The sequence below is a fragment of the Hordeum vulgare genome, chromosome 5H (assembly GCF_904849725.1).
Source record: "Hordeum vulgare subsp. vulgare chromosome 5H, MorexV3_pseudomolecules_assembly, whole genome shotgun sequence".
Classification (NCBI taxonomy): domain Eukaryota; kingdom Viridiplantae; phylum Streptophyta; class Magnoliopsida; order Poales; family Poaceae; genus Hordeum; species Hordeum vulgare.
In genome coordinates, this window is record NC_058522.1 from 224,646,921 (window position 1) to 224,659,350 (window position 12,430).

A 12,430-nucleotide genomic window follows, 5' to 3' on the forward strand; every position below is an offset into this window, starting at 1 on the left:
CGGCCCGAAGTGGGGTAAAATGTCGTGTTCTGTGTCTTCCTCGCCATCTAGTGAGTTCTTTGCCATCCCCTGCGAGTAGCGATCTAGGTGAGGTGAGCCACGAGAGATCTTCGTACACGCCCCTAAGTTCGAATCTTTAGAGTGTTCCGGAGCTCGAAGTCCGACAGACTAGCCTCACTCAGGGTAGATCTTTGCAAAGTAGGCGATCTCCGTCCCCTTACAAACTTCTTGTTCAACTCCACACAAAGTCGGTGGCTCCCAAGCGACACCTAACCAATCTAGGAGACACCACTCAGCAAAAGGTAATAAAAGTGGTAGTACGTTGAACACCTTGCTCTTGTGCTTCAAAATATGGTCTCCTCAACACTCAATCACTCTCTCACGGATTTGGCTCGGGTAGAAGAGATTGACTGGGTAGAAAGCATGTTGGGGAGGCTAGAAATCAAGATTCATATGGTACGATTAGGTTATCTTGATCTCAACACATGAGTAGGTGGCTCTCTCTCAGAAAATGGATGGTGCAAGTGTTGGTTCGTTCTCGGTGCTTCCTCTCCGATTGAGTGGCAGGTGGTGGGGTATATATTGTCATCTCCGAAACTCCAATTGTTAAAAGTTTATTGCCCCAACTCGGTGAATCCGAGGGTAAAAACTTGGTTGCACCGACTAGTGCAAAATATGGCAACTTTAGGCTTTTCGGTGAGACCGATATATGAATCTTGGAGAGTCTGATTTTGGCTCACCTAGGAAGTTACCAGTCTCGGTGACACCGATTGCAAAACTCGAAATTTTTATTTGAGAAAATGTCTATCCAAGGAGTTGTCCACAGTTTCGGTCAGACTAAAACCAAACTTGGTGGTACCGAGATGTTAGGGTTTGGCATAGGTTATATCTAGAGTAAAACTCGGTTGGGCCGATTTGGAAGTATTGGTGGCATCGAATTTGACTTTGGGGTTTGAATAGAATATTTGTGGCAGAATTGCATGTGTATATTTGATGGCTAATCTCTAAGCACATGAGCAAGCAGATCATCATAAACACCTCATCCCCTTTTAATAGTATTGACTTACCTATGTACCCAAATGTGATTTCCCACAAAAATGTAAAATGTAGAGTCTTGAAGCTTGAAGCTTGCCCAATCCTATTCCTAGCATCTCGGGGTTCTCCTCACAATCCTTAGCCAATCCATCATTGAAATGTTTCTAAAATATACTAGATAGAATTATTAGTCCAATGACATATATGTTGTTATTAATTACCAAAACCACTTAGGGAGAAGTTGTGCTTTCACGATGGTGGCCCTGAACCTGGCTTGGTGGCTGATGTCGGGCTTCTCCATGCAAGAGTTTATGCACTATGAAGCTTGCGGTGGTTGGTGTCTCATGGATTGGATGCCGGGACGGTGGTCTTGGAAGGTGGTCCATCTGGTTGCTCTCCAACAGGTACCATGACGGTGGTGGTGGCTATACGTCTTAGTCGTGTGGGTGGGAAGAGGTGTATCGACGGGTGGCCCGAGTGAGCCCTTTGTCTTTGCTAGTGGCGGCGCTCCAATCTAGAGCTGGGGACCTGGTCTCATCGCGCATCTCTTGAAGACCTCATGGTGACATAGGGGAGCTTCCAAGCGAAAGCTCTCCGCTTTGTCGCCGACGAGGGAGACACTCATGTGCATCGTTATCTTCTTGAAGACGTCGTTGTGGTGTTCCTCTCCGTGCATGGGTTCCAGGTGAAAACCCTTACCCGTGTGGACTCGATAAAAGTGGGCCTCGTGTCGTTGCCCCTCCTGAGGGTATTGTCGTGGAACTTAGGTGTTCTAGGGCATTGTGTGGTGGTTCTCTCAGGCCTTCCTGTGTTATCTTTCGGTGATGTAGTTCGGACCGGCCGCCCCGAGGTGGGGGGAGGGGGTCGCCCCGAGGCCCTGGCAACGAGGGGGGCCCCATGACTGGGTGTATGCTACAGTTGTAAAATGTTTAAACATGGCCTATGTTACATGCATTGATTACGTTTTTGAGGAATCTATCGACTAGGGAGCGACGGCGGATTGTGTGGCGCATCATGGGAAAGTGATTTCGTCAGTTTACATTAGACAAAATGACAATCGCTTGCGAGTTGTTCGCCTCTTTTTTAGCTGATTGCCTCGAAACATCATCGTCCGCAAGCTGCAACGGCCGCAAGGCAGTGGACTGTGGAACCGAGACAACCGCACTTCGCCATGGCACTGCCAATGCAGCAACTCCAGCCCACGCCTCGTCACCAGTGTCGATGTCATAGGTGTCCTATATCTTAACGAGGTCACAGCTTTTATCTCCGTATACCTATGCCTTATCAAGGCTTGAACGGTTTCTACGGGATGAATTTGCTAGACTGCCGAATCCAGGTATGCAGATACCATGTAGAACTCTTGGTGAAATGGAAGTTATGTAACTTATAGTTTTCTGCATCTTAGATGAGTAAAATTGTTTGATGAAAGGCAGTGGTTACATATACTTGCAATGTGAATTTACATTCACTTCTGTTCTAGAAAAAATTACATTGTCTTTTCTAAAACCATCAAATAAATATCAAAACAGGGCAGAATATATGACTATGTGGTTGATTTTGTTGGACTAATTAGGAACAGTTGAAGCTCCCGCAAATAAGAAGAACATGACAATGCTAATAAGCAAACCAATGTACACAGAGTAATTGAAGAATAGTGACCAAACAAGTATTCTTTTATAGTAATCGATAATCATTCATATTGCATGTTTAGTATGTTGTACAGTGATTTTTTAAAAGTTTCATACAGTTTATAATGAAAATAGCTTTTGAAAATTAACGAGGCCTTGGGTTCTAGTTTCACCCCGGGACCTTAAAATCTCAAGACCGGCCGTCCACGTAGTCTCTTGTTTTCTCCATTCCCCAATTATCTTGGGATCGGCTTTGTAAGAGGTTACCTCATCATCTCGTATCGTTTGGACATGTACTTTGTATGGTTGTTGCTTTATTTATAAAGTGAAACGAACACCTATTTCAAGGAGGAAGAAGGAAACATCAATCTTCAAGCTCGTGTATGTAATCCCAAGACGCCCTATTCAATATTAGGGGTTTTCCAATCGGTAGAATGGAATATATTTTGGTGGGGGATTGCAATCGTTGGTTCACATGTGTTAATCAACCTCATATCAGTATGCTTAAAGTACGAAATATATGTATGGAACTCCGATTAAGATATTTTATATAGGATTTTCAAATATTTAGGGTAAGCCAGCACCGAGGAAATATCTATGGAGTTTTTATAATAGGCAGACGGAATTCGCTTCAATGCAAATGCAGAACAAGTCAATGCAGGACCACACGATTAATTTGAATAAAAAAAAAGATGAGAGCGGGGTTGAGGGTTCAAGGATAGAGTGAGATACTAAAAATTGTATTTAGTGGTTAACCGTAAGCGAGAAAGAGACTAGCACAACAGGAGTCTTCTTCTTTATCGTCTGCAATAGCGCACAGCAAAGATCCACTCCACGGCTAGCAAAGATCTTTGTCGTCCGTTGGTTGATGGAAAACTTCCAACAATGGAAGTCATGGTGAAGGCTTTCTTTGCCGTCTTTGGATGGCAGTGGACGCCAAAGATCTTTGTCATTGGTCTGCCTAGACCAGCAAACAGCAAAGGTGCTAGATGACAGCGCACAGGTGCCAGGTCCGTTAGGTGGCTAACGGAGCCTTTGTTGTCTGCCATTTGGTGGCAGCCTTTGTCGTCTGCTAGCTGACATCAGCACTAGTTCCGCCAGTCGGGGCCTGCTATGTTGTTTGTCGTATGCCTGGGTGCACCTTTGCAATCTCCCTTGGTGCACCTAGCTGATGGCGAAATGACAATATGGGTCAGACTTGTTGCCCCCAAGTTGCGCAGGTAGCTGCCACGTGGCACCTTTGACATGAGCTGGTAGATGGCAAAGGCCTTTGCCGTTGGCTGGCAGGCGGCAAAACACATGCATTGCCACTTTTTTCTTTTTTAAGTTATTTTCCTGCATTTTCAGAATACATATATGATATATATAATTTCAAACATCATGTGTAGTTTCAGCGGCATAAACATGTGGAAGGCTTTTTGTAATCGGTCAAGTATTGACAGGTCATCCGCAGCAGTAACCCCTTCTAGTTTCGGCTCAGGGGTGAAGTCGGATTCACTGTCATTGTCTACTTCCATGTTCTGGGGTGAAGTAGAGTGGTTCTTGAAATATTTCTTGGAAAGACGTGTTTCTTGGAAGAAATATTCGTCATATGTGTATGGTTTAATGTGAGGTTCATAATCCTCTTCATTGGGGGAGGTGGTCTAGCATGTGGCCGCACTTCATAAACATCATCCCAACCATTCAGTTTCTCATCGGTTTGGCAGGCCCACGGTAGATAGAAAACTTCGGTTGCTTGTTGAGCCGTAATATAGACATCGGGAACATCTAAATGGGTGCTATGTTTGATTTTGACTAGCTCTATATGTTCATGAGTCCTTCTAGTATCCTTCTGTTGTAACCACTAACATTTGAAGACTACGACGTTCTGTGGGTTTTAACCATAGAATTGAAGTTCATAAATTGCTTCAACACTTCCATAATACTCGGTACCTCCTTCGCCGATAGCAGAGACACCACAATTTGTAGATTTCTAGTCGGGCATAGATAGCTCTTTGCCAAAGGTACGAACGCGATACCCGTGGATGTTGTAATTCTCAAAAGAGCGGACCTTATTGTCAAAACCATTAGCGGCTTGTCTCAATTCGGCGTCCATAGACTCTGAATTAGACTACAAGTTTAATATGAAAGTATTGTTGCATTATCCGCCGATTAGACCAAGAAATGGAATCGTCCATTATTTATAATTACCGTTTGGGTGAACCAAGAGATGAATCCGGGATAGCCACCTCCATGCTTTCTGAGAATCTCATACTCTTTGAAAGAGTTCTTTTGGATAACCACTCCATTCGAGAATTTAGCAACGAATAAATTGTATCAAATATCCGGGAATAAGAGCAGTTCAAAGGAACTAGAAGTTGCGGAAAAACGTACCGAGACCTTACTCGATGTACGACCGCACTTCTGTTAGGTTATTGAAGATATACAACAAAAGGCTTGCCATTATTCGACATCCAATGTTATTGGTTTTGAAGCATCGACTGGTGCGATCTTCCCTTTGAATAGGCTGAGGTTGGATCCACCTTTTTTAGGGTCGCCATCATTGTACCGAGGCTTCGAATTATGCAAATGACGATTTCTGGCTTCGTAGTGTGGTGTCACGAAGTTTTTTACCTCCTTAGTAACAATGCCTCAGCCATCCATGCTTCAATTCTATGCTAAGCACCAATGATTTTGCATGGCCCCACCCAATCTTGCCTCGGTCGAGAGATGTAAAATCAAATGTTGCATTGGATTAAAGAAGCCTGGTGGAAAGATCTTCTCTAACTTGCACAGCAACTCCGGCGCCAACTCCTCCATGACATCTACCATGTCAGGCGATAGTTCTTTCGCACAAACAACACAGAAGAAATAGCTTAGCTCTACTAGTACTAGACATTCATCCTCGGGAATAAAGCCACGTAACATTACCGGCATTACCAGCTCAAGCCATATGTGCCAATCATGACTCTTCCGACCAAATATTTTCAATTTTTCAAGACTCGCTCCCCTCTTTAGTTTACTGCATACCCATCGGGGAACATCAACTGGATTTTGACCCACAAGATAATTTCCCTCATAGCTCCTCTTTTTAGATTGAACCGGGCCTTTGGTTTCGACCAGTTCTTCTTTACTTTTACTTGTCGCATGTTTTGTAACGGTCTATCATATAGAGTTTACTGATCGACTTTTGCCTTAGGATTATCCTTTTACTTTCCCTCTATGTCGAACAATGTACCAAAAATGGCCTCTCTAATATTCTTTTCAGTGTGCATCATGTCGATGTTATGTGGAAGAAGGAGCTCTTTGAAGTAAGGTAGATACCACAAGCATGACTTGTGAGTCCATGTGTGTTCCGAATTATACCCCTTGAAATACCATGGATGATGTGGATCAGGCTCGAGAGCGTTTAATTGATCCAGGATCTATTGGCGTGTCAATGCAGGTGGTGCTGAGTTTTTGACAACTTTACCTATGATAAAGTTCTTCTTGTCTTTTCTGAACTGATGGCGCGGATCCAGGAAGTGACTATGCAAGTCAAAGCAAGAATACTTCTGACCCGCGTGCAACCAATCAAACTGAAGAGCTGCCTTGCTTGTGGGGCACGAGAACCTTCCATGCACACACCAGCCAGCAAATAGTGCATACGTCAGCAAGTCATGCATCGCGTACATGTATTAGACATGCATTTTGAAGTTTTTTTTCTAGAGGCATCGTATGTTTTGAACCATTATCCCAAGATTTTTTCCATTCATCCTTAAGCGGATGCATGTACACATTCATATTCTTCCCCGGATAGTTGGGCCCTGGAAGTATCAATGTCAGGAATATGTTCTTTCTTTGCATAATCTGTCCGGGGGGAGACTGAGTGGAATGAAAAATACAAGCCAACTATTGTATTTGGTTGCCCGCATACCAAAGGTATTGAACCCATCCATGCCAACGGAGAATCAAGGATGCCTTGGATCTGCCACTTTATCCGGATGTAATGCATCGAAGTGCTTCCACACTTCCACATCTGATGTGTGTACCAACATCTTATTCCCATATGCATCTAGTTCGGTTCTTTTGCCCAATTTGTGCCATGTCATCTGTCTGGCCGAATCTTCGACCATTAAAAGACGTTGAAGTCTTGGTATGACTGGCATATACCAAAGAACATTCACTAGGATTTTGGTCTGCCTCTTCTCACCCATACCGTTGTCTACCACAACATACCTGGAAGACATCCAAAAGGGACAATAATTCAAGTCTGCATTCTCAAATCTAAATAAGGCACATCCTTTCTCACACGCATCTATCTTCTCCTAGCGAATCTAAAGGACACAGAGTATTTTTTCTGACTGGTACAGGTTTGTAGGATGACATGGCCTTTTAGTAGAAATTGTCCAAATAGTCTCATCATCGTGTCGTAGCTTTCTCTGCCCAAGTTGAACTCAGCCTTCACAGACATTACTTGTACGATGGCATCTAGCTGACAAAGCTCAGTGTGCTCGTGGAGAGGATGTTTTGAAGACTCCAATATTTCATAGAAGGCCTTTGCATATTCCTCCATCTCATCGTCCAAATCCCGAGCATCATCAAAGTCTTGCACCATGTCTTCGATCCCGGTACCATGCTCTTCGGTGTAACGATGAACCACCTTAGCTCTGGTACGTTGGGCAGACTAACCCTGAAATGTCCACACCGTATAATCAGACGTAAAACCCCTCTTTTGTGGGTGTTTACCCATTTCATCATGTGTCCTCTTTTTAAATTTGTCCCACCTAGGACAGGGGCACCAGGATTTTCAGTGGCCATTTGCAAATGCGGCTTTCACAAACTCATTGGTTTTTGTTAAGCCATTTTAGGTCATCTCTTTCTGACTAATGTGACAGGTGTACATCCACGCATGATCACTCATCTTGCCTGTCTATTAAACACACAAGAAATATAAATATAATTCAACATATATATTTATCAGTTAATCAAGTTTGTAAGTTTTATTACGTCCATGCAACCTACACGCTAATAGGTAAAGATAGGTCCTAATCCCACCCGAGTGTGTGTAGATTGGGCTCATTTTCCCATGCTCTACACGTCTTGGCAATAAATAGAGAGGATGTGTACTCGGAGAACAACAGGGAGGCACTAACGAAATTATGCATCGGATCTGGAGCAGAGCATATGGGAAAATGAACCCAATCTACACATACTCGGGTTGTCCATGGATAATGTGGGACAATTCGAAAGAATCAGGGTTATAAATATATGCAAGTGCATCCATATTTATAATTGTAACCCTTTCGAACGGGAGACGCATATTGGTCATGCATATTAATGATTTAATGTACCTATATGTAGCAAGTTACCTCGACACAAATACTGGAACAGACCAAATGAAAGGAGGAGGAGGAAATATCATCTGTGCTCACCCATGACGCACAGGTGGAGCTCATCGAACGCACTGGGGGGTCATCGAACACCAGACCCTCGCAGCGACGAAACAACTGCACATTTAAATCCACCCGATCAACACAAATATGGTGTTTTTTATAACAAAACTGGAAAATATATGACCTAAACCATAATTTACAGAAGTATGAACTTGCGTGTGGAAGGCCGAAGAGCACCTTTTCGGTCAACAGGGGGCCGAAGAGGTGTCAAGGGTCGGGGTAAGCGGCACCAGGGGTGGCGTATTAATATTTGTGCGGGGGATTGTCATGGAGACCTATCACTGACATCTTCTCGTCGCCACACGCAAGTGCGGGTGCCTGGTGTCGTGATGGGTTTTCTTCGGGGTGTCGTGCAGGGGCTCACCGGAGGGGCATCACCAGGATGTCATGTCGGGGTGTCGTTGCAATCGTAGACCCGCCCCTACCGATTAACCTAATTAACCTAATACACCTAATTAACCTAAGCAATAATCCATACGTATAATAATTAGGGACTCCCTAGAAATTCCCATGTTAATTAGTAATTAGGAGCTGTTAATCTGGTCGACCTGGGTTATTACAGTGTAGATTAGCTCACATAATCCTTAAGAAAAAACATGTATTCACATGGTCCAAAATCTAATTTTGTTCTTCTTTCTCCTCTTATTCTATGTTTCCTCTTCATCTCCTCTTCTAATTCTCCTCTTCTCGATTTTTTCTTCTTATTCTTCTTATTATTTTCTTCTCCTCCTCTTCTTCTTCTTTTTCTTCTTCTTCTTCCTTCTTTTCCTTTTTCCTATTCTTCTCCTCTTCTTCTTCTCCTCTTCTCCTCTTCTCTTATTTTCTCCTACTCATCATCCTCCTCCTCCTCCTCATCTTCTTCTCCTTCTTCTTCTTCTTCTTCCTTATTTTCCTTTTTCCTCTTCTTCTTCTCCTCTTCTCCTCTTTTTCTTCTTCTTCTGCTTCTTCTTCTTCTTTCTTCTTTCTTCTCTTCTTCTACTTCTTGTTCTTCTTGTTCTTCTTCTTGTTCTTCTTCTTGTTCTTCTTCTTCTTCTTCTTCCTCTTCTTCTTCTTTTTCGTCTTCTTCTCCTCCTCCTTTTCTTCTTCTTCTCCTTCTACTTTTCTTCTTTCCATTTTTTCTTTTTCGTTTTTTCCTTCTTCTTTTCCTTCTACTTTTCTTGTTATTTTCCTTCTTCTTTTCTTCTTTTATTCTTTTCCTTCTAATTTTCTTCTTCTAATTACTAATCTAATTTCTTCTTCTTCTAATTACTAATCTAATTTTCTTCTTCTAACTAACCTAAATAATCTAACTAACAATAGCTAGCTAATTACTATTTAGTCTAATTAGATGAAGAAAACAAGAAAAAAAGAAGAGAGAGGCAGAGAGATCTCACTGGAGGGGTTGGTCGGGCGGCGGGGCCGTCGGAGCATCGGGGTGTCAGGGGCGGTGGGGCGGCGGGCGGCGGGGCACAAGGGCGGAGGGAGGCGGGGCGGTCGGTGGGCGGGGGCAGTTGGGCGGAGGGGCTGCCGGTGGGCGGAGGGGAGAGGGAGGGGGGAGGGAGAGAGAGGGGGTGGGGCGCGGCACGGCCGTTAGTAGGTCGTGCCCTTTGTCGTCCGCTAGCTGATGGCAAAGAAAGCAGCCTATTTATCGTCTGCTTTCGGGCGCTTTGTCGTTAGCTAGCGGACGGCAAAACACCCATCCATTTGACGTAACAAGGTCCACAGGCCAGTAGGGCCCACCTGGCCTCTTTGCCCTCTTCCACTGACCTCTTTGTCGTCAGTTGGCAGACGGGAAAGAACTGACTGATGGCAAACAATATCTTTGCCATTAGTTAGTTCTTTGTCATTGCCGTCAGCTGGCAGACGGCAAAGTACTGACTGATGGCAAATTCTCTAATTCCAATAGTGTAGGTTGATGAATGCTACGGATTGTTTCTTTTATGAAGTAACAAGGTCGCCAAATATAGTAAACACACAACTAACCCAAGTGGTGACCATATAGATTATGGTGTGGTTTCTGCCTTACGGTCATCTTAAGATGCTTGGTGTCTCATTCACATCAATCACTTCTATACCAGAAACAAATAGAAGCCTACATCGTAGCCTAAGAACAACAAATAATTAACTACTCCGTCTACGACTACATCAATGGCTCAAACTAAATATCAGAGGGTCCTGACCATAAAATGAAGGCGCCCATTTTTCCACTCAAGAAATCCTAGTGAGGAGCTTGGGCAGTTTTTAGCGAATCTGCTTCCTTGACTGCGCACCCGGTGATGTGTCGAGGCCTTGCAAAATCTATCCCATCTAATTCCTTATTATGTGCAGACACCAGTATCTGCATAACCAACATGTGTCCACTCTTCTCTTCCTTCAACTCCACATACTAAAGGATATCTTAATTTGGACGACGAGCTCTCGAGTGTCGTCTGGAGGTGTAACGCCCAAGATGCGATCCTATCCTTATTTTCGCTCGAGGGCCTTGATAGGGACAGAAGCGTATCTCGTCGTTTTGCAAGAATGGATATCATTATAATTACATGTACAGAAAAGATGAGTATATGGAATTGTCTTACACTCGCTACAAGCTACAACATGAAGAACACAATACAACAATATATTCAATCACCATGTAGAACAGCTGGGTCTGACTATGGACAAAATCAAACGGTAAAAGAACGACGTCCATCATTGCTATCCCAGGCTGTGGCCTCGAACCCATCCAAGATTGATGAAGAAGAATAAGAAACTTTTGTTGTAGTAATCCGTGAGCCACACGGACTCAGCAATCTCACTTACAAAGGTATCAAGACTAGCAAAGCTTAATGGGTAAGGTATGGTTAAGTGGTGATGTTGCAGTAAGAACTAACCATTTATTTGAGTGGTTAACTTACGAGTTCAAGAATAAGAGGGGTGATCTATACATAAGCATACATGAACTAGAAGTGATCATTAAGTGATCCTGAACACCTACATAAGAGTCAAACATAACCCCATCGTGTCCTCTCTCCGATACAGAGCGCACGAGAAGAGACAGCCACGGTTACACACTGAGTTGGCAGATTTTAATTAAGTTTACTTCAAGTTTGCTACTACCGGGTTCTAAACAAAGTTTCCAAGTTGCCACATAAACGTGGGCGCGGCTTTTCGAAAGATATAACCCTGTAGGGGTGCTCCAACTAGTCCATCACAAACTACCACAAGCTACCCTCGAGAGAAAACCTCAACCTCGAGGTAGCCCGAGGTATCCTCGATATCCCATTGCACAAGACCTTCGATAAGAGTAAAACAAATCTAGCAAGACCTCCTGGCAGGCCAAATCCCAATAGGAGCCGCGTGTATCCCTTTCTCAGGGCACTACCGGATGAGCACTACGTACGGTGACCGTATAGAAATCCCCCGAGTTGCCCCGGTTGACCCCACAAGTCGCTATGTTTGGACCGACACTCATGGGGAGCAGTGGCCCGGGGTTGATTAATTATCTACGGGTGATGGCGGGTCCCTATGCTTTTTATTAGTTACTAGGAAAATGTAATACCAATTTTGGGCCTTGCCAGTAGTGTTTTATCCCAAAACGAAAATCAAGGGGGTCCCCATAACAATACCAAACATGTTAGGACCGCTCAATTATGGAACATAACACCGATACACAAGTAACTAGGGCGGAAAAAGTGGAACAAAACACCGAGCCAAAAGACCAAGCCTTCCACCTTTTACCAAGTATATAGGTGCATTAAATTAAATAGAAACAATATGGTGATATTCAAAAGAATATCCATGTTTTCACATGGAAGAATTTGCACCGGCAACTAGTAGTGCTATAAGAAGGGTTGAGCAAGCGGTAACCTAGCCAAAGAAAGGTTTGCTGGGATGTGGAGGGGTTAGAGGCTTTCATGGCAATGTTGGGAGGCTTGACATAATAGGTGGTAGGCTATGAGACCTAACCATAGAAGCGATACAACTAGAATAGCAATGATAGAATTGGTATCTAGGGAAATGATCATCTTGCGTGTGATCACGCTTGGAAGAAGAATGAATCCGTGAAGTAGACGAACCAGCATAATCGAACAAATCCTCACACCCTGAAGCGGATCGGAACTCTATCGAGAAGAAACAATCCGGAAACAATAATCAACACACGATAACACCACAACGTATGCATGGCATGATGCGCAAATAAATATGATGCATGTCTAGTTTAATTATGCAAGGCATGACAATCACCACAATCAAATAATACACATTAAGTGAAGCTCAATATGCAACGAGTTGCATATTGACAAAACTCCACATTTGAATTACGTAGTTCACTCCCGTTTAGGAGCACAATAGTGTTAAATATTGTTAAATATGGCAAGAGGTTAAGCATAAATA